This window comes from Lepisosteus oculatus, chromosome 13, assembly GCF_040954835.1.
Source record: "Lepisosteus oculatus isolate fLepOcu1 chromosome 13, fLepOcu1.hap2, whole genome shotgun sequence".
Taxonomy (NCBI): domain Eukaryota; kingdom Metazoa; phylum Chordata; class Actinopteri; order Semionotiformes; family Lepisosteidae; genus Lepisosteus; species Lepisosteus oculatus.
This window is the reverse complement of record NC_090708.1, coordinates 25931196-25952989: the sequence shown is the minus strand read 5'-3', so window position 1 is coordinate 25952989 and position 21794 is coordinate 25931196. Positions and strand designations below refer to the sequence as shown.

The following is a 21794-nucleotide window of genomic DNA, read 5'->3' as shown; positions in this document are numbered from 1 at the left end:
GCGCTGCCCCCTAGAGGTGAAACAATCTACCTGCCACCATCAGAACTGCAGGCTCACTCCCCATCTTATAATAATAATAATTAATAATTGCTTACACTTATATAGCGCTTTTCTGGACACTCCACTCAAAGCGCTTTACAGGTAATGGGGACTCCCCTCCACCACCACCAATGTGCAGCATCCACCTGGATGATGCGACGGCAGCCATTGTGCGCCAGAACGCTCACCACACATCAGCTATCAGTGGGGAGGAGAGCAGAGTAATGTAGCCAATTCATAGAGGGGGATTATTAGGAGGCCATGATTAGTAAGGGCCAATTGGAAATTTGGCCAGGACACCGGGGTTACACCCCTACTCTTTTCGAGAAGCGCCCTGGGATTTTTAATGACCACAGAGAGTCAGGACCTCGGTTTTACGTCTCATCCGAAGGACGGCGCCCGTTTACAGTATAGTGTCCCGGTCACTATACTGGGGCATTAGGACCCACATGGACCGCAGGGTGAGCGCCCCCTGCTGGCCCCACTAACACCTCTTCCAGCAGCAACCTTAGTTTTTCCCAGGAGGTCTCCCATCCAGGTACTGACCAGGCTCACACCTGCTGAGCTTCAGTGGGCTGCCAGTTGTGAGTTGCAGGGTGATATGGCTGCTGGCAGCCCACTGAAGCCCATCTTCTGAAAGAAACCGAAATCTGCCCTCTTCATATACAGTACCTGACCCCAGAGACCTGTGACTGACCATCACTTACTGACTCGGCTCTTATGTCACCACTTCCTGTCTGTCAAACAGCACTGAACCATCCCAGTGATCTGCAACATCCTGGCACTTGATTAATACTGTGCCGACTGTGCTCTGTGGGTCTATGGCAGTTTTATGCTACTGTCATCTGCAGTCTTTGCACTTTGACTGGGTGTGATTGCAAATTGCTCTGGATTAAAATTCAGGACATTTGCACAGCAGTGCATACTTCCATCTTCAGGAAAGTTAAGAAATGCTTTTTCTCCCTACAGAGCGCTTAAAGCCACCTGTCTCGATGCCATTATACAGCTAGTCTATTTTGGATCAAAGCATCAGCCAAACGAAGAACTGCACATATAAAAAGCCATCTTCTGACGCGGCTTTGTTCTTTTGATGACTTACTCCTTCAACACTGAAGTTCTTTTTGATGCACAAATTGTTTGATGGACAAAGGTTAGACAAGCAAAGCCAGCTGTAAGAATTAGGACTTGCATAAGCCTACAAAGTATTTTGTTTCAAAATCCACGATGTACCGAGAAGGGTAAGTGTGGACACTACTAAACGTCTATCATTCTGCAAATGAGCATTCCGTCTTTCCTTTAAGTAGACACATTTGCATTCTCGGAGCAGTTTACTTAAGGTATAAAAAGGGCATTCGCTCAGCAGCCTCTAAAATATGTTTTCGATTGCGATGCCCTTAATGGATTTCTTGTTGAAGCAAGCGCTCCGCTGACGTTACGTAAGATGCATCTGCTGCTCTCTTCATTAGATGAAAATTGAGGTTCCTCGGTGACGTCCTTTTGGATGGGTTAGATGTCATTCACTGCAAAGCAGCTCTCGGCATCGGCGGCCCGATCTCTTCTCATGTTCGCTTTACACTTTCTATTAACCGCTCGCCCGACCTGAAAGCGCAAGGGTTTGCTGTTAGACTGAGGTAATTCAATTAGGTGGCCGCTGACGAAAATTGCCCAAGCATTGCTAGTAAAAATTGCTTCTGTTTATTAATTTGAGAAAGTGCTATAGTTCTAAAGCTAGGATTCATTGCACTGCACGGATACGGGTTAAAGCATTAACGTCCGTAAGGGTTTTTTTTTAACCGTCTTCTGTAAGTTCACGGTTTTTCGCAGCAGCGCTTTCAATCGAGCTGGTTGTGACGGAGTGAGCTGAGGTCGTCGCTCCGGCGTCTGCAGGCCTCCAGGAAACACAAGCGGGCAGTGAGGAGCGGGTGAAAACCAGCTCGGGGGGTGGGAATAAAGAACATGAAGGTTCGTTCACGTAAGGGCCAGTGTTGACACGGTGCATAAGGGCCTTTGAGGTCTGTTTCGATGGCCTTCAGTGAGGACGAACCTACTGTAGCAGTGTCAGGGCCCAGTCTGCTGGAGCTGTGAGTGGAGCAGGAAGGGTCTGTTCGGAGCTCTTCACCCTGGGATTGACACCCCATTGCCTCCCCCTTTCCCGACTCAGCTCCTACACTGCAGTCAGAATGTGTTCACCCAAAACTATGAAATTCTGAACTGCTAACCCACAGGAATGAGTCCAGACACACTTACAGTACTTCTGCTGCTACAGCACAAGGGTGTGGCATGCCATTGTAATAATATAATACTACTGTAGTTAGTAGCTGAGCCATTCCTGCACTGCCTTATTTAATTACTGAAATTCCAGCCTCCAAGAGACACCTTTGCTTATTGAGGTACCCTTGTATACATACCATAAATGTGTAAGTTTCCAGGAGGTTACTTCACTATGACAGATGGTGATGTATTGCAAATCTATTCATTCCAACAGAGAAATCGGAAGCCCTCAGCCATGCCTCACCGTCCACCAACCTTATTAAAAGTGCAAATGTTGTCCATATATTTTTAAAGTACATCTAGAGGAGCAGTTTACTGACTTATCTGTGAAAAATGCAGCCAGATGTACTGTCCAAAGAGGGAGCTTAGCCCGCTGCTGGAGGGAACATTTACAAAACACTGAAATTAATATCATGATATTTTGAGTTCCTCAACAATTAGCAAGAACCATGTGGCTAAAAAGCAATGCAGCATCTGTGGAATTAGGCAGTGGAAAAAATGTGTGGAAACACAAGGACAGGGTTGTGTTTGTTATGATAAAAGAGTTCTGAACTTTAGAAACTCTTGGAGCAAATGTTGTATTCTGACATCACAATGGCATCATCCACATTTTCACATTGTATTTACCTTTCTTTCGCCTCGATTTTCATGTCTGGAAAGTCACACAGCCTGTGATTTTTTTTAACCTTTTTATACCATGTGTACATGATTAAATAAATCGTTTTATACTCTATATAAAAAGAGTTGCTTCTTTGCACTCTGGATGCTCACCCACCATTAACTACAGGGAGGTGTGAAACAGAAAATAAAACCAACCAGAAGACATTTGTTTTGCACAAAGGGTTGTGGGAGTATTGAACAAGCAATGTATCCCCTGGCTTTCAAGAAAGGGCAGGATGAGATCCTCAGATCGTTCAGCTACCAGCAACCAAACAAGCTCGAAGTGGCTGAAAGCCCTCATTTTGTTTGTAACCTTTCTTATAAATATGTGCATATTTATACCTCAGTACGTCCCATAGGAGAGAACATTAGAAGAGCCTGATCTCTGCAAGGCTCCATAAGGCTTCATGCACAGCATTCCAGAGGCACGCACATGCCTCTGTATTGCTGAACCATAGCTCATAAGTGTTTTCAGATGTCAGTTTGTCAGTTGAGGCTGGGCTGATGAGACTTGGCTCAAGGTGGTTTTTGCTCAAATGTCAGTCTAACAACCTCAACAGCTGCACGCTGCAGCACAGACGAGCACTAATTGTCAGAGACTGCCATGAGTCAGACAGATAATGGAGCGATAACCTGTTACACCAGAGAGACCTGAAGCCTGGTTTATGAATGAAGAAAAACAAACCAGCATCTCAATCTCATTCGGGGCTCGAAAAAAGGAATGTAGGTTCTGTCCTCAAAAACCGCCGTTTGTGTTACTCTTATTGCCACGATAAATGGCGGGATCAATATTTCGGTGCCCCACAAAAACGAGACTTAAAAATCGCTGTCATTGCTTCAAAACATCCTGCAACCCCAGGTTTATTTTGTTGGCAAAAGTTATTTCGTAATAAGTCAATAAGGCCACCGCATGCCATTGATTTTTTGTAATTGTCTCTCTGGCAAATGAATTGTATTTATTAATCACAGTGGAAATGCTCTCCCCTTTTACGTGGAAAGATTGAGTATAAAACTAAATGCAGATGAGGGGTGTTGCAATTATGTGCTCTGTATTCTGCATTCCGATGGCTCAGGATCACTCACGACCAAGCTAAAAATGTTAAAAAATGCAATAATATTTTGATTCCACTCCTAAATTAATAAAACCTATGATGCAGTTTTGCTCCAGTGTCATTCTGCTGGCTGTTAGGAATTTGTAGATGATTTTGACAGAACTGTTGCATCCAGGTCCCTGAACTGTCTTCCATGTGTGGTTTAATCCTCCCTGAGTACACCATTTGGATCTCTTCACAAAGAGCGGGAGTCGTTTTGGCCTCTTGGCTTATCATATGATCTAGAAACATTTGAGTCGTGAATGGATTTGAATTGAATTCAGTCGCCTTCAAAACTCTAAAGAAAGCACCCCCATTTCATTCGTAGATTGTTTACAAGTATTTTACAGTAAGTGGTCATTCTGCATTTAAATTCTTGATAACCAAGCTGTGGAGTGTGATATTTGTGTCCTCATCTATTTCAATTCCAGTTCTACACATCATTTTACTGTCAGGCCTGAGAGGTACCATGTTAATTAATCAGTTTTACAGGTCTGCAGAACTGCAGGTTACAGGTTTACAGAACTGCTTATAATCTCTGTCTGTACATTTACTGTATCAGCTGCAATATAATGTTAATGTTACTGTTAAACCTGTGTGCTACACCTATTACTTCACTATCCAGGCTGGTTGGACTTGACAGTCGATAAAATCTTGATAGGTCTGTTCTCCATGGATTATATGCTGTTTTCTACAAGACACAAGTCATTTATGTTTCCAGTGATCTGTGGAGTCTCATTTCAGTTCCCTCATGTTTGCTGTCATGGCCACTGTTCACTATCGTCTGTGTGTAAATATTTGCAGTGATACTATAGTTCCTTGTAAACTGACACAGCATTAGTTAATAGCCCTGCATTGGGCGTTTAAGACATTTCCTGAAATTTCCTGTTAAAAAAGTAAATTAGGATAAAAAGAGAGAATCGTCCAATTCAGGTGCACTATCCCTTTGCTAGCATTATTTTCCCTGTCTCCTCTTCACATGACCCTTTTTAATAATTAATTGTATTTTAATTAACCAATGAAAGCAACGACTCTTTGGACCCAAGACACAAAAATAGACAAGCGGATGTATGAGCAATCCTGGTAATGTGGCACCGTTTCTGCGGCCAGGCATTGCTTTCTCTCAATCACTGTCTTTCTACGCTGCTTTCCTCTTCTCTAAGCTTCACTCCCGGAATTTGGCCCGAGCGGGACATTTCTGCCCCGTCAGATTAATTACCTCTCTCGCAGACTTTAAATAAATGGTGGTGTTGTGAATTTACATTCCTCGTTTGTTTGCTTTCGCTCGTGGAAAACACGCAGCCGGTTTGACAGTCTGCCACCCCTGAAGACAGTGATCTCATTGTGAATTCGGGAAGCTCGTGGCACCAGTACAGTTACATGATTGAAAAGCACAACATGACAAACAGATGGAGAAGCCTCGTTCTCAAGTGGAGCTGGGACATTTGCTGCCAGGTACTTAACCTATGAGACAGGTGTGGAGTGCCCACTAATTTCTTATTAAAGTGGAGAAATATTTTAGCAGTGTGCTGTTATTCTAGCCCTTGCCCGAGAGAGCAGTTCTCATTACTGAATGCATTTGTAGACTGTGGGGAAGGATGCAGAAATGCAACAGGTGTTGGCAGGTTTGGTATAGCTTCTGGAGACAAGGCTATCACCATCTCTCCTCAGTTCCTTTTCAGGAGATCTGGATATTGTTATACTGTTCCCAACAGAGCGCACAGGGGGTGTAATCCTGCATCAGCTCCAGAGCATCACAGCCTGAGGAGCCCTGAGTGCTTTCATGCCTGGGAGGACTGTGAAGGAGAGGGAGGAGTTTGCATTGCTGCCAAATCTTTGATGAAGAAAGGCGACAGAATTAATTTCGCTCTGGAGCGCAATAGCTCTGGAGTCACCCCAATCTGTGTCCTCTGGGGGCGGAGTGGGGGCACTGTGGCTAAGGAGCTGTGCCTGTGGCTGGAAGGTTGCCGGTTCATATCCCATGGCCGGCAAAGGAATCCTACTCTGTTGGGCCCCTAAGCAAGGCCCTTGCCCCCAGCCACTCCAGGGGCTCTGTATAAATGGCTGACCCTGTGCTCTGACCCCAAGCTTCTCTCCCTGACTGTGTGTCTCATGGAGAGTAAGTTGGGGTATGTGAAAAGACAAATTCCTAATGCAAAAAATTGTATATGGCCAATAAAGTGATCTTATCTTGAGGAGAGCTGTGTTGTCCTACTGTATCTCCCCTGCTGATAGATATAGAGTTTTGTTTTGCTTCCATTGGAAAACGTGAAAATTGATGAGAAAGTAAATATCCAGATTAAAGTTACAATTATTTATGCTTCGAATTAATTAGAAAGAAAATTTTAATTAAGAAGCGTCGTACCCATGTTTGCTCGTTTTCAGCAGCGAATTGCAACTTTTCTTGATTATGTGACAAACTGTTCTGTTGGCAACAAACCCGAGAGGCTAAGATGGATCTGTGTTTGCTTTTTGGGGGGGTTGTATTTTTAAATATTTAATTTCAGCACTCAATAAAGTTGTTTATCTAAAATCTTTCCCCTATGATACTAACAGAACACAACATGGGGCCCTCAGTTAAAATTCAGAGTAGAATCTTTAGCTAAAGCCCTTCTCTAATGTACTGTAAGCTGCTCTTGATTTCCACTCTGTCATTTTCTTTAGCAGCTATGTTAAAAATCATAAAAAGCCTCCCTCACCTGTATTGCTCTGTGGTCTCCAGAATTTTAATGGACTGAAATGGTTTTGTGTTCATTGTAGGATAATAAAAGATGGGTCTGCAATACAATCTGGGCATGGTTTAGAATTGTGCAGTTCTCTGCTACAGATATCGTGCCAGCCTACATCCATTACTTCTTACTTCCCATGAGTTACTAAATGGAAGTAAGGGGGGTTGTCAGGGTCTTAATTTTTTTTCTGGGATTTTCAGATATTTGCAATTTGGCACATTACCTGCTTGATTGATCATAGTTCAATTGCTTTAACACATCTTTTGACCTTAATTAACCAATAGGTACAACTCTTCCTCCTCTGCAGTTTCTTCTTCCATGGTTTTGTGTCCTCAAAGGTTCTAGAACATTCTTGAAGGCCTGAAGCTGTTTCGACCATCATCAAGGCTCAATTCAAAATTCATGTGCATTGTTCTTCTTTGCTTTACTCAGCAGTTCATCATCTCTTCCTGTAGGTCACTGCCCTCTGAAACTGGAAAGGTATGTGCTTCATGCAGAACTGTTTAGCACCGTATTTATTTTCTGTCATGGTCTTTTGTTATTTGGCATTCTGTTGATCTACAGGGTGGATTAGGTGTACCCAATGGGAGAGCTCTTTATCAGTTTGCATGTTTTTTTTGTTAATTGTAGAAAGTTCAGGATTGTATCCCCTGAGAAATAAGAACGACTGGCTATACTTATAAAATCTGCTGATCGGTATGGGGTCCTCTGATCTAGAGCTTTGTGACGACTGGGGGTTGAAGCAGGGGCTTCGCCATGTTGTGAAAATTGTGCTCTTGTGGAGCTCGGAGGATTATTTGTAGCTCTCCAGCATCTGTGATTATCAACATTGTGCCAGTGTCTGCCTGACTCGGATCACGTGCCTCAGGTTCAAGGTGTGAGGATGTGACTGTGAAGGTGTCACTTTCTCTGGGCAGTGCGCACTCACCACAGTGTTCGACTACTTCCTACCAGTTTTATTCATCCATCCGCCTGTCCAGGGTGGAGCAGTAGCTGCCCAAATTAGCCTCTTCCCTTCCACAAATAACAAAGTGGAGCCGTCCACATTAATTAGAGACCTAATTAAATAACTGGTGTGAAATTTGGAAAAGGGGGGGACACAGTCTTTTAGCTGGGCAGTACGTTTCTGAAAAGCCTCTTCTTCAGTCCCCTTCAGTCAAAAGCTCCCTTCAGTCTGACCAAATCCAGACCTGTTTTCTGGCACAAGGGAGAGTCTCTGTCCAGACAGCCAAACTCAGATCCTTTCCTGTTTGTCTGCACCCTAATTGGAAAGGCAATTTCTACCCAAGAATTGTTTTTTTTTTTGCTTTGCAGTAGTTAGCCGGTCCTTGAAAACAAAGGAAAATAGTCTTGCTTTCAACACCTGACGTGCACGCAGGATGTCAAAAGGGATTCTGTCTCCCGCCAAAACTGTCTCCAGTCCCTTCAGCTGTAGCGCAGGGCTTCACTGAGACAGATGTTGTAGCTCTTCCTTTCAGAATTTGCGAGAAACCTTTCGAGGAAAACAACAAATTGATCTCTTCTTTTCCAGAAATTAGCTCACTTGCTGCATCTCGGTAATTTCCTCCATCTCCGCCTGCAGCCCCTGAGTAGGTCTGCCTACAGAGAGATATTTCTTACCACAACAATGGCTCTGGTACACAAAACAATGGCGTCATTTACATAATCAGTTAATGAGGAAGTGGCCCCTGGCTGTGTGTTGCGACAGAATGAGAATGGGGTTTTCAGTGACTTGGAGGACCTCACTATGCTGGCGATACTTTGAAGTCTCTCCCTATGACAGGAGGACACCTCACTGCCCAGCCTGATACCAGTCCACAGGCAGGTGGTCAAAACCAGGGAACTACAGTATGCTAACTTCTCTCAGAAAGACATGAAGACTGCAAACCAAAGGAGGCCACTGGGCAAATGTTTCTTGCTTACTTAATCTATAATATGACAAGGTGGAATGTTAGGGTTTTGGTTATTAATCCTGCAAGGTGCTTATAGAGTAATTACACAGATATTTGATATACAGCGATAGATATAAATCAACATAACAGAGATGTGTTTCTTCAGATTAGATGATTTTCTGACTTTTTTTAATAAAAGAGTCACCTACTGTACATGATGAAAGTGTGTTAGGAGTGCCTTAAGAATGGTACAGTAGCTCCCAATTATAAATACTATGGTGATGCAGAAGACTTTATGTTTTAATGTTCATTTCAAATCTCAAATCTATTTATTATTAATGTTAACAATTCTGATTACTTTTAACGCACCTGCAAATACATGTTTAACTGCAGAATATTCCTAGGTTTTGGCATGTGGTCTTGAAAAATGACTTGGGGTGTCTTTCGCCACCTTGAATAGTCCTCAAAGACAGACATTAAAATGTGAGTCTTGCGTCTGAAATCACAACGGACAATGTACAGTGAGCTTGTCTCTGCAGATGGGTTACTGTCCTCAGGCTTTCAATTAAACAGCTGCGTCCTCAGTACAGTGAGAGATGTAGTACAGCAAAAAGAAAAAAAAAACAGATTGAAATATCAATGGACAGGATTTCAGCTGTGCTGTTTCGGAGCCAAAACGATTCTGTTTGGATGTAAAATAATACATTCATCCATCGTGTAACTGCTTCATCCAGTTCAGGGTTGTGGGGGAGCCTGAGCCTACCTTGGTATTTAATGAAAGCAAGGCAGGGTACACCTTGCATGGGATACCTGTCCATCTCAGGGCACGCACAGACAATTAAGCTGCTAGCATGTCTCTGGACTGTGTGAAGAATCTGGAGCACCCAGAGGAAACCCACGCAAACATGGAGAGAACATACAAACTTTCACATAGATAGGAGCCCAGGTCAGTAATTGAACCCAGGGCCCCAGCGCATCAAGGCAGCAATGCTAATCACTGCAGTTTCGTGCTGCCTTATATAAAAATAATATTCTATTTTATTTCAAGTTCACAGAATCCAACAGTAGGTTCAACAGCATTGAGCTTTCATTTGCTGCCTTCCCTCAAAATCTTATCAAAGGTGAGTAATATATACAGTATTTGAATGGTAACTCCCAATTAGGTTAGAACTGTTATACTGCTAGAAGCAAATGTGTCCCCCAAAGGTGGTGAACACTTGAGTCGTATAAGATTCATCACTTTCGATTTGGTTTTGTTCTGCCATAATGGCCTCTAATTTCAACAGAACATTTGTTTACAAGTTTTCAAGAGCCAGATTGGTTGAATGTGTTTTCTCTTCGTAATAGCAAAAAAAAAAACAATAGAAAAAGCATTTTGGGTATTTATCTTTCAGCTGTGTTATTATTTTGCATTTAATGATGTAAATATCAATATGATGTGCCGTCAAAAAGTGACAAAAAAGCCAAAATTGTTATCTTTGGGTTATCTCTTATTTGATCTTATCAAAACAAAAACATTCTTGGTTTTCAACCCAGTGACCATAAGTTTTGGGACACGCTCACTTTCAGCCAATTTCAGAGTTCAAAGTCATTTTTTCCTTTGCAGCAATAACTGCCTGAGGTTTGCGACCCAGTAACCTCACCAGACCCTTTGTGTAATCGGCTGAGATGCTTTAATGCAGCCACTTTGAGTTCGTGCCAATTCTGAATAGTTTTTTTTCCCTCAGTATATAAAATGCATTCTCATTTGCGTTTAAATCTGGAGACGGACTCGAGCAATCTGAGGTTTTGCTACTTTTTTCCCCTGATGAACTCCCTGGTTGCGCTGGATGATGGTTTTGGTTTCCTTCAGTACGTTGTGGTGAAGTGCCCCCCAAGAGGAACGGAAGCTTCGTCTTCTGCACAAGCAGAAAAAAAGGTTTCTAACTAACGCCAGCATGGATGAGCTGACGTTCTTTCTTTCCTCACACTTTAATCTTCCCATCACTTCGGTAAGGCTTCAACCTCATCCCATCTGTCCATAAAACCTTTGTTCCAAAACTCCCCTGAGTCATTTTCGTCCTTCCAAGCAGATTCGGAAGCACACTGGAGGTAATGTCCTGACGTGGGGATCCATGAGCACCTCTGGCACGCGAAATCACTGGGCTGGTTTCGAATGTAGGCATGAAATGACCCCCCAAATAAATCTTCTATTTATTCATGTTAATCTCATGCTCACAAATACAAATTTCTTAAAGGGGAACTGCAGTCCCAGTTTCTCAGACTGGTTATTATATCTCGGTAACAAAAAAGTAAATTCACTGATGTTATAGGGCAATTTGACAAATTCCGAATCAAGCACACAGCCGTGAGCTTTGTGAAAGTAGTTTATGTCGCCATGTTGTCACAAACCCCTGGTCTCGCCACTGCCGAGAGAGAGAGGTCACAAGAATTGCAACATGAAGCGACCCCTTCCTGCTCACTAGTCCCCTTAATGACTAATGTAATGAGATGTATGAACAAATGAGTACAGGTTGTGCAGTAGACATATCACTGCAGAAATGTTCCAATGTGATCTGCATGCAGAGATAAGAAGACAGAAGTATTTGTAGGCAAAACCATCTCAAATTCAAGAGCAATATTTCTATTGAATTGAAAGAGATGTATTCACAAGCCTGCTTGCTCACAGTGTCCTAGGGCCGCAACACACTTTGTGGCGTTGCACATACCTGGAAAAATATTGTTAATTTTGTTACATAAATTAGAGCTTTTGCAAGTTACTGTGTACATTTTACTTTAATTGTGGTTTGAAATGCACACATTAATGCTGATTCTTTCTAGCCCCGAAATATAAAAATAGTGTTGCAGTTCTCCTTTCAGTATAAAACAAATATAAGTGTTGCCTTTGCTGTCCCAGTGCATTTGGGGGCTGTGGGGGGGGTTAAGTGATGGACACAGGGATGAGAACACTTCATTCTAACTGCATCAAACTGGAGGAAATGAGTAGGAATACGGAAGCTGTGTAATATATCAGTAAAAACATGCTGCTCTGCTCCTCGGTGATCGCCGGCTGAGATTTTCATTCATGACTGTATTCTGCTACATCGGTTAAGCAGGAAATTGAATTTTTAAGCTGTTGCCCCCTGTGTGCAATATAAACCTCCAGCTGGGAGTCCTGTTTCACCTGTGCACTTCTCACTGTCAGAGCTGGTGGCAGCAAATTCTCCTGCCACTCAAAGACTGTGTGGACCTGAAGACTGAGAGTAAAACAGGGGAAGTGGAAGAAAGATTATAGGAAGTCCTACAAACCTGGAGTGGGAATTTAAACGCTGCATAATGCTAAACGAGATCTGTAATGAGTAATAGGGGTGAAAAAGACAACAAATATGAACATTTGTCAGACTTTAAGGACATGTTCTTTTGCTGGCTGTCCTCTGTCAAAGACATGTGACCTTTTTACTGACCTGTTACATCCATTCAGAGAGCAGCGAGTGGTCAGTCTGGCAGGACCTGCGCTGTTTCTCCATCTTTTCAAGGCTTTACTGGACCAGATCAGTCATATGACAAAAAAAAACACATTTAAATTAGCAAGAGCCTGGGTATGAAGTCAGTTGCAGATTGAGTGAACATCTTCACTGCCAGATAAACCAAAAACTGAAGTGAAAAACAAACTAACTAAAACCTGCAGAAGAACATGATGCTTATTTCCTGAGTGGCAGGAAACAGCTGAGCTGAGCTGGAAAGGGAGACTGGAGACCCTGGTGCTGATTGTTTTGGACAGATCATGCACTTTTAAACTCCTGCTGAACCCTGAACCTAATTAACACTTGGCATCATGCTAGCCTATACCTCATTGCAGTCTTAACATCATCCTAGCTGTTCACTAGCTGCAGAGGAAAGGCATGCAACTTTAACAACAGCAGCCTTCCTTGACAGAGAGACAGGGAAGAGCGATAAGGAAGAGGAGCTGATAACAGAACTTAAAGCAGTGCTGGATGTAGAAGCCCTGGACCTGAGATTTCAAAGTTAAGGTTAGCTAGAGTTTTAAAGACTGTACAAAGAAGTGAGGCTCGGGCCCTCACTGACTACATTCACAAGAAAATAGTAGCAAAGCTTGAAAAAGGAAACACATGCTCATTAAATCTACTATTGGGTCATTTCTGGCCTTTAATGTGAACAACTGTCTAGGTAACAAGTAATAGGTTTATTCCATGCTGAAAAAAAGAAGAAAGAAAACACAACGTTTCGGCCATGGAGCCTTCTTCAGGTGTGAACCTGAACTACAACTGTCAAGGTGCCTGTCTTAGGTTTCGCTCCTCACAGAGATTGCCAGACTGCACTATGTATATAGACACTAGATATGTAGGCTCAGAGCTTAGGACACAATTTGAAGACTAATTTGCAGGGTCATGACGAATTAATGGCAATTTGTGTCTGGAACTGGTCCATATCCTGATACTCCAGGTGGTGGAACAGCAATGAAGGGAACAGCTTCACACCTAGTCCAAAGGGGTCAGTACCACAAAGTCTTCCTCTCTGAAGGCCCACTTCCTGCCCTTCTTGCTATAGCAACAAGCAAATGGACGGTAGAACTCTGCAGAACCTGTAGCTTGAAATTCTATTTTCTCCAGAAATAGTGCTCACCAATTAAACAGATAACGCAAAGGGAGGAAAAATAAACTACTTTAGTTCCTTTATAATCATCCCTATGTCTTTGGATGCTCTTCACTTAAGCCATTTATGTCCATTACTAATGGCAGGGATAAAATGTGAGGAGTAGGCCACCCTGGTCTTTAAGTGCCTCCTTACTTACTGCTTTTCATTCCATGTCAGGCTGTAGCAACTTCATTGAACCAATTACTTGGATAAGAAGGGAAATCAGCTGTGTTTCAGGGTCTCTTAAACGTGCAGGAACCTGACACTTAAGAACTTGGTTTGCTTTCCTTGCCTAACAGATCGAGCACAGTAACTCTGCAGTCAGCAAGTCTAGCAGAAACCAGGTGAGGTAAATGCCAAGAATTTCATAAGCAGTCCATTTGCAATGGTTATTAGCGAGTTACATCTATTGACAGGCGATGCCACTTCGACGTGCTTGTTAGTCAAGTCTCTTTAGCTCGACCATCACCAGGTGCAAACTTCTAAAAGAGCTCTTATTAATTCTCACTGTAAGGGTATTGATAGTAAAAATTTTTGGGCTTCCAAAACACAAAATGTAAGGCAAAATCTGGAGTATATTTCTGTCATTTTGAGCCATCTTTTAACAAACATAAAGCATCGGTTAGTTGAACTAATGGGGGTGTTGTAACTAAGAGAAACTTTGTCTATAAAAACAGACAAAGTAAGGTCTAAAATTAAATCACAGTAGATCAGCCAGTTGTTTCATATTATAACACTCAACATAGAAACTGATAACACTAAGTTAGGATTTTAATAACATGGCTTTATTTGAGAATAATGTACCTTATATTGCAATGTGCTGATTAATATGGCCATTAACCATTACTAACCCACTGATGTATTTGAAGGTTTGAGATTTGTAGCCTCTATATAAAAATTCTGAGGAAAATTAATAGTGTTTTTATGGTTTTTCCCCAGTCAACCATCTATTCACGTACTAATGAAGCCTGGTTCTGCTTGGCTTCACGTGCCTTGAGTGTTGTATTGTTGCATACTAGACAGTCTGCTCACCTTAAGCTTGGTAGTCTGGTTAGGACATTGCAATTGTAGCTGCAGAGAGGCAGCTTCCAGTAATTCTCCTGTAATCTTCTAATCCCTGCCATGTTAAAATGACCCCCCTCCTCAAACTCCAAGTGGAACTGTCCATTTCTGTCACAGCAAATCAGATTGCAATGATCCTCCTGCATCTGCCCAGACCTGCAACATTAATATAACCTCCCCCCCCAAACACCATGTGGAACTGTCCAGCTCTGCCATTACACTTCTGCACTCATGTGTAAATCTTAGTGTCCGTGTCTGGCTTTGAGTTCTGTACAAGGCCAAACTAAATTCTTCTCTGTCGTGGCACATATGCATAATAGACTGTGCTGTCTCATTCACCCCCTTTGCTTCATGTAAAGCTCAATTTTTCTCTGAACTGAATATTATATAATGGTTCCTATCCCAGGAGCAACATTTAAATAGCACGGTCTTTTGTAATATTTGAGAATTCAATCCAGAAATGATTGTGCCTATCGATTGAGCCCTGCCACAGTCCTCATCAAGTATTAAACACAGTAATGAATATTTGATGGCACCATTAGGGCTCAATTACATCTTTAAAATTCAAATGAAACCAACCGGGTGAAAAGTGTGCCTCGCTCATGAAGTTGTGGGTGGGCAGGAACATGGCTAGCCAATTCAAAACACTGTTTAGACAAGGTTTTATTACCCAGATTATAAACAGGCATTAGTGTTGATTTCAATGGTACCTATTTTGCTTGTATATTTTTGTTTCTGTTCCAGTAATTTAAGTTGAATGTTTCATCAACCTCCAAGCATGCAAAACCAATTTAACAAAGTACAGTAAATAAGCAAGCACTCAGCTGGCAGAAGGCAGTATTTGAACACCAACCACGTTGTTGTACAGTGTAACTGCAAAGTTACACTCGTCTGTTTTAGCTTCAGAATTCCAGGCAGACCTAGACGTAAACTGGAAGGATTAATTCCAGTCACATCTATGGAAGGATTGTCTACTTAAGCAATGGAAACATAAATTGTGCAATCTGCTCTGAAAATTACTCTTGATGTGTTGTTAATGTGTAAAGTTGTGTGAGCAAGTGCAATGCAGTTAAAGAGATGGTAAGAAAAGATAACTGTTTTCAGTCACGTAAACTCTGTTTCGGTGTCATGTGTTTGGTTTGTCTTACCTGCAATTAGTTTTTCCTATCTGTTATGTTGATTCTTACACACAATGGAAGAGCCCTTCCTTATGTCAAATGTCAAATATCTTCTCATGAACTGGGCTTTTCAAGTCCATGTTGAAAATTATAAGGCTCCTAGCATCTGACTAAATTATGTCAGATTGCAGTTTGAAGTATGTTTGTACTAAATGGGAAAGCAAAGTGGTCAAACAAAGGAGATCAAAGCACTTTTCAATCTTTAAAAGTGCTTGCATGTATCACAGAATTACTACCCACTTACTGATTCCAAAGTATTTGGTAAGAAAGATACATGAAATTGGCTAAGACAAGAGAGAAGAATTCACTCAAAAAACTAAAAAGGATGAACTGTAAATCTGGCAACATATTGCTACATCCTTCTATTTTCTTTCTCTTTTACAGCTGCCTTACTAGGCTTTTCCAGGTTCTTCATTATTGAAGTAATTGCAGAACAGTCAGGTTCTACAAAAGCCAAAACATGCACTGGACACACAATGTGTGCAACACCGCAAAGACAGACGCACACACAGCCGGGTTCACATGTAACGTCTGGGCAAACTTGACCTTGCTTTTAATGTCGAAACAGCAATAGGAAGTAGCTTTTAATCTGAAATGAGTTGCATGAGGACGGCAAATTAGCTGAAATTGTTGCTGGAGATTTAAGAGGAGTACGAAGAGCTGGATCAGCCCGGGATGGATCTCGGTTTATGATTACCACATGTTCTGGTCCGGCAAAGAAAAAGCAAGGAAAAACCAGCTCTGGAAGGAGGATGGTAGTGTTTAGGCGGTATTAGGATTCAGACAGCTGGCATTGTGTTAGTGATTGTTAGACTAATCATCCGCCCAATTATGTAGGAATGTGGTGGAGAACGAAAAAAAAAGTTTTGTTTTGACAGCTCCGCACTCTGGTCTCTCTCGGGGATGAACTGAAATCCTGGAAGGCAGATATCTTGCTAAAATGACAGAGCAGCCAGTAACCAGAGCCACAGCTGAGCAGAAGAAAAACCATTTGCTGGGCCTAGTTAGCTGGTATGTTTGGACAGAGGGCTGACAATTAGCTATCAATAATGACATCAAAGTTGGGGTTGCAATGGACAGTCATTATCCCTGCACCTGTTGTGTACCACATAACCTTATTGAATCCTCAAGATCCCTGCTGCACAATTTAATGTAAATATTACTATATACTGATACAACTGAACTGTGATGGCATTTATTGTTTTTTGTCTTAGTAACTTAGCAGATATCTTTATCCATGTTCATAGCTCTTACCTAAATGCTAAAACATACAGTTTTGCCTTGCACAGTTAGCAGCAACATTTTTTGAAGCCTCTCAATGTATTAAAGGTGTTTTTTTCATTTATTTACCATGGGTGACAGGGTCAACTCCTGCTATGCCCCTAAGCTCTGGAATTCTATCTGTAAGGATTTCCGAGGGTCACCTTCCCGGAGCTCTTTGAAATCAAGACTCAGAAGCTTCTTTAGAAGAAGTTTTCTTTAACTGGTTCAGTGTCTGCCCATTTGCTTCCTGACCGTATTCCAAACCCTGTTTGTAATTGTGTAATTCTGCTGTCTCCTCTCATTGTGTTCTTTTTTCCTTACTGTAAAGCACTTTGAGAACCCACTTTTAAAGCCCCTACATACTGTAAAATAAGGATGATTTATTCTTATTCTTGTTCTTGTTCTTGTTCTTGTTCTTGTTCTTGTTCCTCACCTGTTTTGGAGTGGAAGCTGCAGGCCTGTACCTGATTATTCAGTACTACTTATTGCTTTTTCCATCCTAAGGTGGCCGTGGTTGTAAATGCAGGCTCTTGTCTGTGAATCAAGAGGAGACCCTGGAAAGCTTCCCTTACTTTGCCAGCCTTAGCGATGAGGTCCTTGAGGAACACAGTGACATAGCTGGTAGGGTGCACTTCTTTCTGAGCAGTGGAGAATCTCATCGACAATGGTGAGTGTTCCAGCTCATGCACTTAGAGTGGAGCTTTCAAAAGAACTGGGGTGTTGTAAAGGTCTCACATGGTCGCTGCAGAAAGTGCTTAGGTGGGAAGAAGTTCATTCACCAATTTAACAGAAATCAGTTAAGCAAACTGGAGTGATGCTGACAGCTCTTTGAAATACTGCTGTTCAAGACCTAAACTTCCATAATGTATGACATCATGATATAGATACTCACACACTTGGACCGAGTGATATTATATTGCTGAACATAAAGGGATTATGAAATGTGTATTGAAAGTATTAATTAAGAATGTTTTCAAATAATATTGCACAACTTGCTGTTTTTATCTCTTTCTATCTTTCAGCGTGGAATTAATCTCTACCTGTTTTTTGTTTCCCACCATATGCTGTTTTCTTTTCTACTTTAAAACTTTTTTTTTTACTTTTAATAATAATAATAATAATAATAATAATTACACTTATACACTTCACTCAAAGCGCTTTACAGGTAGTGGGGACTTCCTTCTACCACCACCACCACCAATGTACAACACCACCTTTTATCTTGAGAATATCATGTTGGCTATTTCAGGTAGCACACAATCTATGTGTATGTCTCTAGGGTTCTGGTTTTCAGTATTGGTTTCCCCCAGTGAGCAGTCAGTCAGCATTCCAGTGTGTAGTGCTGGGTTTCTACAGTGAGCTTCAGTGCTCCAGTGTGTTTTCTCCACTCCTCTGATCTCTGCGGAATTATATAAAATCCCAAAGTACTTTCCAGGATATGAACAGAAGTCTGACCTGAAATACATAGTTAAGTAAGGGTTAATTAAATTAAAAAAATCTGAGTTTGTTTTCCCCTATATACAATAGCAAAAACTAGTAGTAATATCAGACAGAATGTTATTGTAGTTCTGAGAAATGGAGAGACATGGCTTTCTCCTGGCCAGGGCTCATTAGTTATGTACTGTAGGTCCTACAAAAGGCAAGGCCATTTCTGCGATTGTCATTCACGTGTCTGAAGGGTTTGCTGATATCATCAGCTGCGTTTTTGAGTTTACTGTGCAGGTAATATAGCCCAGCTGACAGGCAGTAAGGCAGTTCGTTCTGGACATTCAACTTCATGCCAATGGCCAGTTGAGAAACAATTTTTTCTCCCACTACAAGGACTCAGCTCCTCGCCACAGGAAGCTGTCCTGATTGCCTATTTTCTGTACGGCAAATGATGGATTTTTTTCAACTTTATTTTCCGAACCAGACCTGTAATTATCTGTAAAATTTGAGCACCGAGGAACAAGCATTTACCTGCCAGGTAAGGATAAGATTGCTTTTCCTCTAAGTCATTCAGTTTCTCTTTTATTTAAAAAAATTGAATTTGCCTGCCTCTATATATCCATTGTAAATATGATTACCACAGAACACAAAACAGGGGCTATGTCCACACGATTATACAGAAATGAATGTTTTTTTGCTTATTTTTGTATTTATTTCAACCAATGAATGATCCAATCAGAGGCTGAATGGGGTTACAGATGTTTAAGTGTCCATCTACTTATTTTTAACGAGTGCTTTGGACTGCTTGAAAATTAACCAAACTGGGATCCTGTTTCTCTGTGACATTGCTTTTATCAGGAAGATTTCATTCAAAAAAAGCTACAATCTAGATTGCCAGATGAATAGGTAGAGGGACAGGTAGTGCTTCAAGTGAGCTACGCTGCTGTAGATTAAAAAATATGGCAGTGCAATTACCAGCCCGCTTTTGAGTGTTACTGGCCACCCTGAAGGACAAGAGAGAAGAATGGATGGCAAATCAAAAATAATTACAAGAAAGCAGAGCAAGGAAGGTGTATGGCTTAAGAGCTGTTCAGATTATACCTGTGAGTTTCTGATGGCTCGCCAATACCCATCATGCCTCTGGGGTTTGAGTAGGAAACTACTGATGATGGCAGAAGGTGGCTCCTTCGTGGCTGAAGCCCCTACATGTTGGAGCTGCTGTCAAGGTCCAGAAGGCAACAGTAGACCCTAAAGTTATGGAGCTGGAGACAATGATGTGAATATATCATCACTCCGATGAACAAACAAGAGGATCACAAGCACCTGGAATACAGCTAGGAAGAGAAAACAGCAGAGTCTAAGGTCTGAGGCTGCATCAGGGAGGTTATCAGCAAAGAGGTTCAAGTCGAAGACCAGACCATTAGGAATGCTCTCACAGATGCAGGGAACAGTAGCCTGAAGGTGTCGTACACTGTTTGTCTGCCCTGCCAACAGTAAGAGCCCAAAGAGGCCTAGTCAGGAACAAGATTGGACAAGACTGAGGCAATTTTTGAAAATGCCCAAGAGCCTCTGTACTAGACTGTAGAATGATATCCCCTGTAAAGCAGAAAGTCCTTAAACAGGAGAAGGAGAAGACTTGGGACTGATGTCAACTGTGCAGTGATATTCCACAAGAGAACTCAAAGGAGGGGGTCTACCTCGAAGAGACAAGAGAGTGGGGAGACTGATGAGGAGACCATGAGTGTGACAGCAGTGAGAGTTAAAGAAGGAAAGCAAAATTGGCAAAAAGAATAAATGCAAATGAATTCCAGGACTATTCCAGGAGAGACGGCCACAAGAAATTATTTGCAGTTGTCAGGTGCATTACAAATACCCAAGAAAAACGATGAGCTGAGTTAAAACAAGTGTTTTAAGATGACTTTCAAATGCCTGCGTGTTGTGGTGGTAGTAGCACGAGCACGAGCATGGGGAATTAGATCGTTAGTGCTTTCCTTGATCCCTGTGAAGGTTCAGCACTGTCCTTAGCTTCTTGTGCCTCAGGCAGGGCTCCACTTCCCAGTTTCCAGAAGGAAGGACAGAGCCTGGAAGTGGGGAGTGTGTGTGTGTTGGGGGTGTGTGTCGGGGGGGGGGGAGGGCAAGAATAGCACTGTGCAGGGGGTAGAAAGGCTTCCTTCTGCTACCTCACATCTCTCAGCTGTCCCTGTTGGGGCAATCCCGGTGGAAAAAATCTCCATTGCTAGCTGATACTGTACATGTTCACATCACACCACTCATTCAAGTCAGGTTACGCAGGACTGTGGTCAAAGAGAGCGTTATTGGCACATTCCCAGGGTGCCTTGCATAATCGAAAGACAGTTCGAGTGAAACCATAGATCTGGGGATGAATGGGGCTATCCCAATGACCCATCATGGGATATGTGCTGACCTGGATCAAGTGAAAAAAGTAGCTTGACGGTCCTTCATGCACAGTAGTAGCAAGAATGACACTGAGAGGTGCAGTGGCTCTTAGTAATGTATATTGCAAGTATACTTATTTTTTACTATAATTTCCATATTTGAAACATGTAAATGACGTTTTCCTCATATTTTAGCTCTATTCAATTTTATTAGTTGTCCATAGAAACATTTGAAGCCAGTCTGTGTTCCATAACCTAAACAGGCTTTTGTAATGCATTCAAAAATAGTGAAATTGCAACTTCAGTTCTTTGGGTTGTAAGCTGTACAGTATGATAGGTTACTAATGAGAATAGCTTTACTGCTGGGAAAATCTTTTCCAGATATCTAAGGTACAGTATCTCAGAATATTAGATACAATAAGATAGAATCAATGTTTGTTCCAAACTCCCCAAAACTTCATTTAGCTGTATACAGGCTGATCCCAATTTTAAAGCTGACAAACAACGGCTTTCATTACGTTTTTAAAACGTTTGTCAGAAAACGTGTTCCGTCTGTTTTTTCTCTACTTGCTCTGGAACACTGGATCTATCAAAAACAGCTGTACAAAGCAGATATTTTAATAAAATAGACTTAAAATTACATAGTAATATTTATCATTTATTTCATATTGCAGGATTTTGTAATTTGCCAGCTCAGCTCTGTATGGACTTTATTCCTTTGTCACTGTTGTCTTTAGTAACAAAGCTCTGAATGACAGTTGGACACCAACTAAATACAGCTTGATTTTGTTTTTACTCTTCCCCTTAGTGACTGTCCAAAGGAACAGCAGGGAAACCTCAGCAGATTTCTGACTGAACAAATTGTGTGGATAAAAAAACCCCAGACCAGCTTCAATACGGAGTCTGAGTGTTGGAAAAGGAGAAATAAAACAAAACAAAACCCATAATCATAATAAAAAGGCTTAAGGGATCCAAGATAAAAACCACTGGGGTTCTTATTTGCTGGACAGGACACAATGGTTTTGTTTAGTTTGTCGGAGGTTTGATTTTTGTGGTCATTTAAATCTACTAATTTCCCCACCCCAAACATGTCTGTTTTTCACTGACTGTGCAGTCTGGGATTTTCATACAGGGTTTGAGTGAGACAGAT

General features: G+C 41.8%; 1 protein-coding gene across 6 annotated transcripts in view; it reads right to left on the bottom strand.

Moving 5' to 3' along the window:
- Positions 1–1514: 1514 nt before the first annotated feature.
- The window catches only part of vgll3 (vestigial-like family member 3), a 31921-nt gene continuing 11641 nt past the window's right edge, over positions 1515–21794 (bottom strand). For 2 of the 6 annotated variants that reach the window (XR_011191439.1, XR_011191443.1), the window contains 2 exons: positions 12126–12203; positions 10018–11918 (listed from right to left, as the gene is read on the bottom strand). The gene's annotated coding sequence lies outside the window, so the exon portion shown is untranslated. Of the gene's footprint in view, positions 1639–6454; positions 8390–10017; positions 11919–12125; positions 12204–21794 lie in introns of those variants that run through there. The other 4 variants (XR_011191442.1, XR_011191440.1, XR_011191444.1 and 1 more) reach the window with 4 other exon arrangements.